This window comes from Equus caballus, chromosome 5 (genome assembly GCF_041296265.1).
Source record: "Equus caballus isolate H_3958 breed thoroughbred chromosome 5, TB-T2T, whole genome shotgun sequence".
Taxonomy (NCBI): domain Eukaryota; kingdom Metazoa; phylum Chordata; class Mammalia; order Perissodactyla; family Equidae; genus Equus; species Equus caballus.
In genome coordinates, this window is record NC_091688.1 from 71,548,889 (window position 1) to 71,563,876 (window position 14,988).

General features: G+C 37.0%; 1 protein-coding gene across 8 annotated transcripts in view; it reads left to right on the top strand.

Annotated features, from left to right (window-relative positions):
* Positions 1 to 14,988, top strand: part of FRRS1 (ferric chelate reductase 1) — a 101,349-nt gene that overhangs the window by 43,235 nt on the left and 43,126 nt on the right. For 2 of the 8 annotated variants that reach the window (XM_070267269.1, XM_070267271.1), the window contains exon 1: positions 9,402 to 9,594. The exons of 3 other annotated variants lie outside the window; for them this stretch is intronic. The gene's annotated coding sequence lies outside the window, so the exon portion shown is untranslated. Of the gene's footprint in view, positions 1 to 9,293; positions 9,595 to 14,988 lie in introns of those variants that run through there. 3 more of the 8 variants (XM_014740081.3, XM_014740083.3, XM_070267270.1) reach the window with 3 other exon arrangements.

Genomic DNA, 14,988 nt, shown 5'->3' on the forward strand with positions numbered 1-14,988 from the left:
ATTGTTTGAAAAGAATTTCATAACAATATGAAGACAATGATATTATTTATGTTATAAAACCAAAGCTATATATTTTTGTAAGTACAAAAAACTGTATGTAAATGCGTGGAAGGAAACACATTGAAATGATAATAATGGTTGCTTTTGGGAAAGAGAATGGAATTGGATGGTATCAAGTAGAATTTTAACTTTATCTTTATTGTTTCAAATTTACATTGAAAATATTTAGATATGATATCTGTCTAATTAAAAATAAAAAATAATTAAAAATTCAGAATGCAAGGAAAAAAGAAAGAAATGCCCCTACCATCTTGGGCCATTTTCTGGGGAATCTGGGCAATTCTAGGGAATGGATGGTGTTCATTCCATTTTACCCCTCTGGAAGGTCCTGATTTGCCTAGGCCAGCCCATTCTTGCATAAAAAGTTACTGAAGGCTTCTGTACTGCATTCTAGAATTTATCTGGATCATTACTTCTAGCCATTCTATTACTCCTCACTTCTGCTTTTCTTGGTTTTCAGTGTTCCTTATTTTGGCCGCATGTTTCAGCTCACATTTTCCAACTAATCTGATTAATGACCAGATTTGGATTTGCTCTCCTTGTTTTGATATTGTTGCTTCAGCAGGGTCTCACATTTAGTATTTGTCTTGAGGTTTCTTGCAACTACAGGCTTTTGGGTAAAGGTTTTTGTCCCTGTAGTCAACTTTAGGGCACTATAGGATAGACAGACTCCTGTTCCCTCTGGTGTGGTTGGAGGGTGGGGATCCCCTTGCTTCACTCATGATCTAAGATTATTTTCCATCCTCAGAACACATCATGTTACCTCACACATTTGTGAAACAAGTGGTGTTTGTACTCCTGTTCTTTCTAAGATGCCCTTCTCCTTTCCGTCTGCTGGGAACACCCATCTTGTGTTTCCTTCTCTGTGAAGACTCATTCAAGCAGTGAGGTGTTGCTTTCTTGGTTTGCATAGCTTTTTATACAATCTCCCACAGCAAGGAGCACATCATTTACACGAATTATTTAATTAGATTTCTCTCCATCCTACTAAACTGGGAGTTCCTGAGGGTTAGGACTTTGTCTTATTTATTGCTTTATTTTTGTTGAATTTAAAATTCTACCACTTTGAAGGTTTACCCAATGGAGGAAAAGAATTCTTTCAAAAATAGTTAGGTGAGCTTCTGGCTTTGATTATGTGTTACCCTGGCTATATAATGTTTTGTGTATAAAAGAAACAAATGACTTTTTACTCAATCGATAAATCTATTACTTCTTATTCTGACTATGGAGAGTACAGTTTCTCTTCAGTATTAAGACTACTTCATATTTGTGCATATTAAAGGCTCTCACTAACAGAATGGGACCACATTATAATGTATGAATGTACAATGTTAGAATGTAAATAAGTGACATTTTAAAAAGTCCATGAGCTACTAAAGCAAAATTCTGCAGAAAAATTATGCTATTCTTTCATTGTTAAAATTTAGTAAATAAAAAAATAGGTTATGGGGCTGGCCCGGTGGTGCAACGGTTAAGTGAGCACGTTCCGCTTGGGCAGTCCGGGGTTCGCCGGTTCAAATCCCGGGTGCGGACAGGGCACCGTTTGGCAAGCTGTCCTGTGGTAGGCGTCCCACATATAAAATAGAGGAAGATGGGCATGGATGTTAGCTCGGGGCCTGTCCTCCTCAGCAAAAAGAGGAGGATTGGCAGATGTTAGCTCAGGACTAGTCTTCCTCAAAAAAAAAAAAAAAAAAGGTTATTACTGAATAGATCTAGGTTCTCATTACATAGATATTGTTTTCTTCCTTTCCTTGATTTTCTTTTTAGTTTCTTCTTTTTATTTGCTTTAATTGATTTAATAACAGGTATGGTAGATATTTAAATGTAGTGTAACCCTAATTGATAGGAAATAGTAGAAACCACTGATTGTAATCAGCAAGACTTGATTTATGTCATGTTTCTAGGTGACCAATGGAGATTTTATTAATGATTTGGTTGAGATGAGACAACCTTTTAATATTTTACTTTGATCCGTGGTTCTATCTCTGTGGCACATAATTACACAGTATTAATATTGTCTTGCACTAAATTAAAATGCTACAAAAGAAAAAACTGTAATTAAAGAGATAAAGAATGTCTGCCATGCTTTCATTGTGGTCATTAATCTGGCCTTAAAATGAACTGAAATTCAAATAGAGTTTGAAGAGGGGTAAAACAAAAGAAGGGGCTGTCTAGGTATCTATCTTTCTACCACTTAAATTAACATAAGACTTTATATCTAACATGTATTTTTTGAGTACCTAGAAAGAGGAATTGAAAGTAATGTCATAATCCTAACCCAGGGATTGCTTACAGGGAGTGTGAGTTTTCATCCATTGGTATTGACTAATTGGTGTAATGTATTGAGAAGGGTCTGAGGCCATATCTGGGTTTAGCAGTAAAGAGTATTACAAGCAATGAATGATGACTGGTTGAGTGTGGGAATGGCAGCTTATGTAATGTGTATTTTCTCCCTCTAATATAAGACATTAAAGGTAGTGTCATGAGCATGTTTTCAAGACCATCCTGGTGCCTGTGTGATGAGATGTTATCTCATGAAAACATGACGTCAGCTCCACTTATGTGTCGTTATCTTCTTTACACAAATGAAGAAGGTGAGATTAGGAGGGTTAGCAACTTGTCTGAAGTCAACCAGCTTTTAGAGCAGAGCTGGGATTTCAACCTAAGTAGGTCTGACTTCAGAGAATAGGATCTATTTACTTGGCCATGAAGTCATTTTATAACAGAGGAACTAATATTAGTTCCGATTATCAGAAATGTTTCATGGATGAATTGAGACTTTTGCCAGACCTTGAGGAATGTCTGCTATTTAATAGGTAGAAAGAAAGGAGATAAGGGAACAGCATGAGCAAACGTGGAAACATGGGAATGAGTCTTTGTGTTTAGTGAATTGATTTGTCAGCGGCACCTGCTGGGATGGCAATGAGAATGTTGTAAGTGTGGCCAGATGATGGAGTGCTTTAAATGTTAGAAAAAGTGTGGATTTAACTCTCTAAGCAATGGTAAATCACAGTACATTATTGATAAAAGCAACACTTCAAGAAGATTAATCTGACGTTGGACTGTTGTCGCAGGATTAATGGGGGTCATGAGAGATGAAGTTAGAGAGATTAATTAGAAGGTTACTACTACAGTCCAAAGAATGCAAGCATAGATAATTACATTGCTTATCTTTTATTGAACAATTTTTATGCTTAGGCATTGAACTAAGCACTTTACATATGTTATCTCAGCTATTCCATACAACAACATTATGAAGAACGTATTATGATCTTCATTTCATGATGAAGAAACAGGTCAGAGAGGTCCGGATTACAAAACTAGTGATGGAACTGGTTTTTAAATCCTGGGTGATTTGATTTCTAAAACATCATGTTCCTCAGCTTAGAATAAACAGGAGGGAAGAAGGCCTACATGTGAGTATTGAGAAAGGAGGAACTGATCACTGACTTGGTGAGATATTAAAAGCAGTTGGTTTCAACATTTTGGGCTGCTGCAACAAAGTAAGAAATAAAATACATTTCACCTCACACACCAGGACATAGCTACTCACGGATATAATCAGAATAAACTCATGAAATGGCATTTATTTACTCTTAACATGTATAATGCACTCTGATATTTTCTTTTCTATTTTATTTCATTAATTTTTTTCTAATTGTGACCCACTAGAGATTTTACAATCCACTAATAAATGGATTGTGGCTCTGAGTTGAAAAACTCTGAGCTATAACATATGAAAGAAAAAAAGTCAGAAGTCATCTCTAGGTTTAGCTTGAGTGTTGAAGAGAATGGGCACCACTCATTGATAAAAATAAATGAGAAATTGGAAATGGGAGTTGATTAGTTTCCAGTGGGTGCTGTAAGAAAATACCACAAGCTTGGTGGGTAAAACAACGGAAATTTATTCTCTCATGGTCTGGAGGCCAGAAGTCCAACATTAGCATCACTGGGCCAATGTCAAGGTGTTGACAGATCGAGACTTTCTCCAGAGGCTCTAGGGGGTCTGTTCCATGTCTCTTCCAGGTTCTTTGGGTTGTGGCTGCATCTCTCCAATCTCTTCCTCCACGGTCACATCATCTTCTCTTCTTTGATGAATAATCTCCCTCTGCCTCTCTCTTTTAAGGACACTTGTGATTGCAGTTAGGGCACACCTGGATGTTCCAGGATAATCTGTCTCAAGATCCTCAACTTAATGCCATCTGCAAAGCTTTTTTTTGCCATGTAAGGTAACCTTCCTAGGTTCCAGGGATTTGGATGTAGATGTCTTTTGGGGGGCCATTATTCAGCCTGCTATGAGTGTTGATGGAGGGAAAAATATAGTGAGTTCAGTTTTTGAATGGTGAGATGTTCAGTTACCTTGGAAGCAGTTAGGAAAACAAGACTTGAATTTACTAATATATAAAAGGTGAGGAATGTAATTATATATTAGTTGTTTATTAAAATCAAGGAGATAGCTGAAGCTTTGAGAGTAGACATGGTTATGCAAGCACAAACCAAACTCATCTTTATAAAACATGCAATGCTGGGTATTGGACGAAAAGCAAGCTCAGGTCAGATGTCTGCAAAGCAATGAGAACTGTGTGTCTACCAGCAGATGTGTTTATCAGGTAATTAAGCTTGCTTGCTTTCTTTGTATCTATCTATCTACCTACCTGTCATCCACCTAAGATATTACAATATACTAGAGTAGATATAGAGCCACTTTTTACAAATATAATTAGTGCCTAGCACAGTATCTGCCATATAGCAGGTACTTGACAAAATATTTCTTGAATTATTGTGATAATTCTTTTTTTTAAAGTGACTTTTTTTGTGTGAGGAAGATTGGCCCTGAGCTAACATCCGTTGCCAGTCTTCCTCTTTTTGTTTGAGGAAGATGGTCCTTGAGCTAACATCGGTGCCAATCTTCCTCTGCTTTGTATGTGGGACACTGCCACTGGATGGCTTGACGAGCAGTGTGTAGGTCCATGCCTGGGATCTGAACCTGCAAACCCTGGGCCGCCAAAATGAAGTGTGCAAACTTAACCACTCTGTCACGGGGCTCAGCCCCTAAAAGTGACTTCTCACTCTGAAAGTCTAGGCTTTTTCTGGCCCATTATGTGTCTTTTCCTGGCCATCAGAAACCTGCCTTTGGAATTTGACATGAGAACTTACAGAATCTATAGTTCTGGTTGTAAGCTCTCATTTTTACCCTTAAGGTAACACAAAGAGAGAGGATAAGTGATTTGTCCAGGATGATCTAGTGCTCTTTTCACTACACTCCTCTGCTTTTTCACAGCCATTTTAAGCCAAACTTCTCTTGAGTTTGTCAACTTGAAGAAGCAGTACTGTTCTTTACTAGAAAGGGGTGGTACTCTAGGTCTTTCCTTCTTGGTATTTATTTTCTTTGAAAGCAAAACACTGCTTCCACTGGGACCCAGAGTCATTTATCTAATCACAGCCTTACACAGTGGATTGATGCATTATTTCTGCTTCCCGCCACAACTTTGGAAATGTGTGGTGGTATTTTTTTGATTATTACTATGAATGCGGAGAGGATGGCTTCTGGCATTTACTAGCTAGGGTCAGGAAGGCTTATACATTCTGCGATGAGCAGGACAGTGTGTCACAACAAAGAAATATTTTACTTGAAAAGAATTAAAAGAAGGTGGTGTCCTATCCCACGGATGAGCTACTCTCTATGTATTTACACTGGAGTAGACTTTTATGAGTTCACATCATCTCCAAATGGTTTTGCATGAAAGAAATATTATAAAAATAAAAACATTTTTGAAGAGATCAGTTTTCTCTAGATAAGTCAAAACTGGTTCTCAGTGATAATGTTCGTTACTTTTTTCAAGACACAGGGAGTTCTTGCCAGAGGTGTGGTTGAAGTGGCAGATATTCTTCAGGATCAGTCACTGTAAGGAAGTCACATTATGTGGAGTAATTTAAGGAATAGGCTGTGTTTAGGGGAACATAATGTGAAGTGATCTTGAACTGGTGGGTAAGAAAAAATATGAAGAAGAATGTTGCTACCACTAATGTAATGCCGACAATGGCTTTGTGTTGTCAAAGAACATGTAAAATGTGAATTTATTGAGCAGAGTTTGGTCAGAAATCTACGGATGATTTTGGAACAATTTCTTTTTATTTATAGCACTGGGAAGATGGGGCATTTCATTTGCAAGGCCACCATTAAAACTTCCTTTTGGTTTTTTGCTTTGAACTATCATTTATTAAATATTTATTTTTGTGCCAGGCACTATGCCTTACAGATATTATTTCATTTGACTCTCTGTCTATGGAATCTGGATATTTATTCATTTACTAATAAGTTGTGAGTAAGTGAAGATTTTCTGAGCAGGAGAATTACACGATGTAAATTATACTTTAGAAAGATTAACATGATAGAGTGTATAATGGCTAATTAGATGGATGAGAAACTGGAGACACTTAGTAGATAGTGACTATAATCCAGTAGAGAAGTGTTGATGCAGAATAACCAATAATCATTCTATAAATAACAGAGATAAGGTGAGTTTTACTTGAGCCAAGGTGAGGATTATAATCTGGGAAGGGAAGTTGCACAAAGGAAGAAAGCCTTCCAGAGAAGCATGGTTTTCAGTACAGTCTTATACCTTTTTAGAACAAAGGACATACGTTAAACACACCCAGGATAAATTTTCGTCAAAGTTTCAAAGAGGTATTTAGTTGCAAATTATCAGGTCAACATGACCCTGTTGTTGGGAAAGAGACTAAGTGTGTTACTGATAGGGTGCAGGAGGGGAAGTATGTCTTCTTATCTTGAGAGTGCATTCTTTACTTCAATGGTTAAAGCAGAGGTACAATGTGTGTTTGACAGGCTCTAAGTCAGGCTTCTTTAGTTCAAGCCAAAGCAGTTTTTGAACCCAAATAGTTACCCCCTATACCTCAATATGTGAAAATCTCTTGTCACATGCGTTATATGATATCACAACAGATTGAATACAGAAACAGATATGAGAATCAGGCTGTCTTATATTGACAGACACTAAAGAAAATTGGAAAAATTTAAGCAATGTTACTCTTCTCACCAAATTCTTATTTTTGAAAAACAATCATAAAAACAACAGTGAAATATATTATGTTTACATGTAATGAGTTTATTATTGTCATTTAAAGTGAATTTGTGAAGAAGTATTTAAATATTTCTCAGTTTTAATTTTTAAAACAATAGATATTGATAGATACCATCCACATAAACAAACATCACTTTGGGATTCCCAATAAGTTTTAAGAGTTGTAAAGAGGTCCTGAAACCCAAAAGTTTGAGAACTGCTGATTCAGAGGCATGAGAGTGGGATTCAGGAGGGCAGAGCCAACTTCTTAGAGCCCAAGCTCCATTGAACATTTTAATAAATTTGGTTTCCTCTGTGACAGCTGACAAGCAGCTGATGAAGAGCCTGGGAGAGGTGAACTTCTGGGAGAAAGCGATAAGGGGAATTATAGCTGCGGACTTTAAGGGAAATGATAGGCCTAGGAAGGGTGGTGGAGGGGAGCAGAATCTGCCATCCCCAAATGTGTCTCTTTGGTTTCACTATTTTTTAAGAACAAGACTCAGGCAGAAACTTTGACTTTCCTCTAACCGCCTAAAAGAATTTAAGATAGAAGGCCTATTCCAGGGAGGAGCTATCAGCATAGAAAACTATAGTATAATATGAACTGTTTGTGGTAGATGGGGAAGAGTTTAGCCCTCCCAGTGTCGCATTGTCTTTGCTAGGATGGCAAACATTTGTTTACCAAACAGTTGCTTTTCCTTCTTCAAGTGAATTGCCTTACTCCCCTTTGAAGTCCCAAATCGCTACCCCCAACATCCTCTTTTGTCTTTCGCTGAAGATGGTATTTAATGTGGTGGCTTTGGCCACTTTGGTGAGTTACTCAGTTTTCCTGGGTTCTCTCAGGTATACATGTTATTAAGCTTGATTTTCTCCTGTTGTTCTGTCTCATGTCAATTTAATTTTTAGACCCATCAGAAGAACCTAGAAGGATAGAGGGAAATTTCTTCCCCTCTACACTGGTTTTAGATAGAGCTCACCCTCACCATTCACTTCTTTCCACTATGCCATACTGCTTCCTAAGAGTTCTCTAGGATGAAAGATTATGATAATATATTCTAAGAATTGTTCATTTTATTGGCTTTTTATCATGCTTTTGGCATGCAAAGTATTCACTGGGGACTATTCCTGGAAAGCTAGCTATGTCACCACCTGAGGCTTTATATAGAAGGACTGAAGATCAACTGATTTAGTTTAAATCTATTCACGTTCCAAGCAGCTTTAGATGGAAACCCTGGGTCATCTTTATTTAAAGCCTCTCTCTAAAATCCTGTAGAGAGGGGCTTCTGTTAATTGATTGGTTCTTATGGAGAAAGATTAAAGTGATGGCGTTTCCCCCCCTCTTTTCTCTCCTTCTCACGTGGTTTAGAGAATTTACTAGTGTTGATTGTCAACCACTGATCACAGTCATGTGTGACCATTTATTTTCCAGTCTGCACGTTAGTCATAGACTGGAGTGTGTAGTATTTTCAGACATATCTTTTCCTAGCCCTAAAAATTTTCTTTTGCAAAAGAATCTTGTGGAAACAAAGATTAAAGGCTCAAAAAGAAACAAAAGCAAATAAAATTCCTAAATATTAGAGTAGCTTTTGCAAAATAAAATAATCTTTTTGCATTATGTCATTCACTTTCAAAGATTTCAGTTCTATGCAATTTGGTTCTTTTATACCTTTCGTAGTTAATTGAAATAGTTTGCTATTTACTGTTATTCTGTAGATAGGGTTGCCAGGTAAAATACAGGACATCCAGGGTATATTTCAATTTCAGAAAAACAATGAATCAGTGTTTGGTATAAGTATGCCCCAAATATTGCATAAGACAATACTTACACTGAGGAATGATTGGTTGTTTATCTGAAATTCGAATTTAACTGGGCATCCTATATTTTAATTTGCTAAATTTGGCAACCTTACCTAAGCACAATACGTTCTTTTGTCTTTACTTTGCATTATATAGAACAGGATTAGGATTGTATTTTCAAATGGTTTTGTAGTTAAAGACAAAAATCTAATTTTCTCCGTGAAACAATTATTAGTTGTAAAAACTAATTCTGTAAAGTCTGTAACTAGTTCTGTAAAACAGAGCTCTTAATTCTCAGAAATGGAGTGCTAAAACTAGTACTGGTCTTGCAAATCAAGTTTTACAGCTTAGTCTGTGAAACCTTCCCTTCTGGTTACTGGGTAAACTGGCTCCACCCAGCTGCTGAAATATGATAACAAGTTGCAACAAAGCCAGAAGTTGGCTAGGCTGCCTTCGCTTCTCAAGGTAAGTGTCTCTGTTTTCTTTATGTCGGAGGTCTTAGCAAAGCCTTTAAAAATTGATCCAGCTAGGGGACAGTACTGAGTGCATGCGCCTGTGGTGACCCGCGGCAGGCGGCGACGCGGGATGGATGCTTTACGAACAAACTGTCTTCTGGAGCTTGTGTTGAGCTAATGAGTGTTCGCTAACGAGTGAGGTTAATAACATGTCCTGTGACTTTGACTAATAAGCTTTAATCCCAAGAAAGGGGTGATTATAAGTAGAGACGTGTTTGGGATCCTGAAAAGTATCAACTTTATTCGTGCATGAGCGTTCCTTTCTTTCTTTCTTTTTTTAATTTTAAACTGTGGGAACTCCCTTTTATAAATTTAAAGCTAATGGCATAAATCCCTATATGAAGGTTACCTACAGCTTTGCTTGGTTTTTAAAGTATTTTTAGTCTACAAATCTTGGCTCTCCCTACTCCTTCTCATGGTGTGCCTTTAGAATTTCACCAAGGCTCTGGGGTGACTAGGTGTTACCTCTGCCCTTAGTTTCTTTGCATTTGTCGGTGCTTTCCTAGGGACAAAGGAAATTTTTTAATTTGTAAATGCGTTATCAGGAATATTTCTTTCCAAAGCTAAAGTTTCCAGTTCAGATATTTTCTTTTTCCTCTGAATTAAAAAAAAAAAAAAACTAGAAAGATGCGAATGTTGTACTTGGATAGTGCAAAGGCGGGAGGCTAAAATTTGATCTATTGGTTTATTGAAAGCAATAGCTAGACTTTTTAAAGGATGGTTTTGTTTAAAGTGATGAGTTCTACTAAGTCTTTTAATAAGCCAATATGTTGCTTGTTTTGCTGTGCTGTACCTTCTGTTTCATACCTGTCCATTTCCGTAATACTGGGTTCTCTGGAAATCACATTGCAAGTGATGTTTTCAATGTTGTCGGCTAGTTAGGGTCAAAGGAGATGAATGAGTAGGACACTTTGGCTGCCTCCAGGAGTTTGCCATAAGACAAGTCACCAGTTGTGGCAGAAAAATGTGATAAATTTTTTTATTAACGAAAACCAAAGCTTATGGAGTTTTCAACAAGAGAACGGTTACATCAAGTTGGTGGAATTAGGTACGACTCCAAGGAAAGAAGTTGATTTTAAATGGAGGCTCTGGTTTATGGTGGGCGCTGTGCTAGATGTTTCATAGATGTTATTTTGTTTAATCTTCACAAGAGCACTCAACACTGGTAACTTCAACACTGAAGTTAGAAAATTAAGGCCTGATGGGGTTAAATAATTTACCCAAAGTCACCAAGGTGGTGCCTGCTGGTTGAAACCCAAGTCTATGTGATTTCAAAGTCCATATTGTTCACTGTCGCGTAGGACAGAGTAGTTGATGGCATTTTAAATGGACCTTGAAAGAGGGGTAGAGGTTTGATTTATTAAAACAAAACAAATGAAAACAGTAAAAGTAACATAAAATGTTTGAAAATAGAAAAAGGAAAAAACTCTAACCACTTTACAATGAATGTATTTCTGTACAGGCTTTACATATGCATATTTTGTAGTGTTTTTCAAATTATAAAACACTACATGCTTTTAAAAGAGTGTGTACAATGCAAAGAGGAGTAAAGAGAGGAAGTCCATTCCTCTTCCCATGCTGAAAACCGCCCCCAAGGGGTAACCACTGCTGAGAACCGTTAAAGCTTGGCATGGTTTTTTTTTTTTCTTTTATCTTCCCTTTTAAGTAAAAGATATTTTGGTCCACTACATATCATTTTAGGGTTTGCTTGTTTTCATTCCTCAGTGGGGCAGGAGCGTGTTTCCACTTAAGTACATGTAGATTCATGTCTTAGGATATTTGTGAAATGAGTTAAAACTTGCAAAGCACTTAAACAATGCCTTTCTCCAAGAAAGTACTCTGTAATGATTAGTTGTTATATTTGTCATTGTCTACTCTATTTCATTCTTTTAAATAGATACACAGTGTTCTTTAGTTTGGATATAGCATAGTTATTTTTGTGATGACCTATATTGTCTTAAATTTTTTTTTTGGTGAGGAAGATTGGCCCTGAGCTAACATCTGTTGCCAAACCTCCTCTTTTTGCTTGAGGAAGATTGTTACTGAGCTAACATCTGTGCCAGTCTTCCTCTACTTTTTTGTATGTGGGATGCCACCACAACGTGGCTTGATGTGTGGTGTGTAGGTCCATACCCGGAATCCAAACCCCTGAACCCTGGGCTACTGAAGAACTTAACCACTATGCTACTGGGCCAGCCCCATAAATTGTCTTAAATTTTTGCGATTACAAGTAATCTTTGCATAATTGTGTGGGTTTTTCTGTAGGATGAAGTCCTTGAAGTCAAATTATTAGGTCAGAGATTAAACATATTTTAATTTAGTAGGATACTGTCAAATTTCCTCCAAAAATATTGACAGTTTACACTCTTCACTGACTGTGTGTGAGTCTGTGCATTTCTCCACATCCTTACTTCTATTGGATATAATCAGTCTTTGGCATTTTAGGTGAAATGATATGTAATGCACCTTTTTTTTACATAGTTTAAGCATAGTATACAGGGATTTTCATATCTTAGTATTTTCCATTTAACATATATCCCTTTTTATGTCGGTAGGAATTTGATGGGTGAAGTAATGGAGGTTCCAGTTAGAAGGCAGAACATAGGTGGAAAGAAAGAGTAGTGCTTATTCCAGGAATAAGTACAAATGGTACATTGTCCCTAGAGTGTGGTGGGAAAATCTCTGAAATTAAGTTGTGCTGAATAGTACAAAACATTAAATGTCTACTGCTTTTGTCTTTAATTTAATAATTCCTGGGCAGCTGTTGAAGATTTTGGGGGAGAGGAGTGATATGGTGAGAATTGTGCTTTAGGAAAATGATCTTGTGGTGTTGTGTAGGACAGATTAGAATGGAGACAGAAACAGAGAGACCATTGGAGAGTGTTTCCTTAATTTGGGTGACAGATAATGAAGGCTTTGTGCTCAGAGGTGATGGCAGAATGGAAAATAGTAGACAGATGTAATAGAGGGAATGGAAAGTAGAAGGGAGATGCAAAAGGGAGAAATAGGAGTGTGGAAGGGTGGAGGTGGAATCTGCAGACCTTGTGTGGAAATGGGGTCCAAAGGTGTGTTTGGAGTCAAATCTTGAGAATTCAGTGCTTCAAGCTTGCTAACTAGAAATGTTTTGACAGGCCGTCATCAGAATAGGAAAATCACATGTGAGAGCTAGTCTGGAGGAAAAGATGATGAATTTCATTTCAGACAAATTGAGCTTATTGTCATCCAAATGGAAATCTATACGCAGTTGGAAATTTGAGTCAAAGCATTGTGGAGATGTGGGGTGGGGGTAATCGAAAGATTTTGGAAACATCTATGAAGCATGGAAGTCATGAGCCTGCAGAGAAATGTGGGGGCCAAAGGAAAAAGTCTTGGGGATGGATATCATCCTGTAAGGGGCATGAAAAGGAGTCAGATTTAATTATTATAATAGTTTTTACAATGACTATTTCTAGTATTTAAACTTGGATCTAGTTACACTGTCCTTCACTGCCCCCAAAAGTCCATTCTCACTTTTTCCTTTCTGCCTCTGGTTCTTTTATTGCTCCTATTTAAATGGTGGTTATTCCAAATCCCTTTTCCTCTCTCATGCCTTATTTACTTAGCATGTCAGCCTTAAGGATCTCCTCTGAAGCTGTGGGTGGCTTAGCGGTTAAAACCTCAGAAACTAGACCAGAGACTCTATTTTTTACCACTCATTTGCTGTGACTTTGGCAGGTGTCTTAATCAGTGCCCTATTTTACGTATTGGGGACAATAACACTGCCTCCCTACCCCCCAGGTTGTTTTGAGGAATGGGTGCTAAATCCTTGACGTAGTGCTTCATATGTTGTAAGCCCTTAGTAATTGTTAGCTCTTGTATTATTATTTTCTCCCATACCTCTAAATTTCTATAATGAAATGCATTTTTTCCCTGTCTGTCCCTGTGTAATCTTAAGCAGTAGTTTTTTTACAACCTCTGTGAGCTTCAGTTTCTGTACAACAAAAAAACCTTTGTGTATTTCTTCCAATGATTAGAGTTCATCCAGGAAAAGCACCTACTGAGATGACTGGACTAGAACAGGCATTCAATAAATAGTACCATAATTTAACTGACAAATTAATGGTATTTGTTCTTGTTTCATTGATTAGTTTTGTGTCTTTGGAGAAGGGGCCATTCCAGTTAGCATCTTGTGTTTTGAGGACAAGATTATTGTGAGGGCCATGTGGAATGATCCAGATGAAAGCTTTATAACATGTAATAAGATACTTGCTTCCAATCATTTTTCCAGAGAATGAATAAAGAAGATGGAAAACTTACTTGCTAATCACACTGTGATTAGGGGAATCAGGATTAGATTGTGGAGTTCCCAATTACTTTTCTTCAGTGGCTTTTCTCTACCTTTCCCTTTGTTTTTTCTTGTTTTCACTTAAAATCTAAACTCTTTTTTCAGAATTCTTTTCAACCATCGTAAGTTGTCAGACCTGACAGATCCCAAATTGGTATTCAATGTGCTATTTTTTTATGCTCTTTGTTTTCTAGAACCTTCTCTGAAAATGTCATAACTCCAATTGTTAATTTAAAAAATCATTTTTCTCTGTGCTTCCCACTGTGAAAATGGAGTCTGAAACATTTTTATCTGAGGAAGTGGAAATACTTGACCTATTTTTCAATTTCCCTATAATTTGAGATTCAGTTATAAAAGTCAATTTAATTCTTGATGTGGAAGTTTTCTATGAAGTTCAAGTTAAATTACTAGAAAGAAGGGGAGCAAATTTTCTGAAATATTTCAGAAAACTTGAACAAATTAAATACAGATGAAAGAAATATTTGAAAATCTCAGTTGTCTAACCACAGCAGTGTTCAGAAGAAATTAGCATATACTGGCAAAATGGAAAGTTAATAGTGATAATAAATAATTCCAATTGCCATTTATTGGCAACTTAGTGTTTTCAGGCATTGATCTAGTTGTTTTTACATCCATTCTTTTAGGAGCTTTAGTTCTATGAAAGAAATCTCAACATTGCTTCTCAGACTCATAGAGTGGACTCAACATTCTAAATTAGGGAAGCTAATTTAGATTTTAACTTTGTCACAATACGCCCCCACTCAAATTGTTCATTGTGAAATTTGATCCTTTTGTAAGGATTACATCAGAAGTAATATCTATAAGGTTCTCACCAAATGTTTGTTTCTTTTTCTTTTTCTCCAGGCTATGTCCCCTTTCTTTCCCCTTCTATAGTAAAACTGTAATCCTCTTCTTTCTTTTTGTCAAAGAAATTTCATTGCTTTTTCTATATATCTCTTGTGCTTAGTCTTAACTTTTCTGACCTTGTCAATCTCCTCATCCTCCTGTGGTTCTGCCTAGTTTTCTACAGCTCTTTCTGCCTAACTCGGCCGCTGTATAGGTGAACACCCATTTCTACCTCTAACGTAGTCCCTGTAGGTTTTTGCTCACAGGCTTGCCATGTTTGCTCCAGATCCTAGATGAAATGCTGATCTTACAAATGTGCTGTGTCCCAGAATTAATTTCTAATTCAGCTTAGAATTTCAATTCC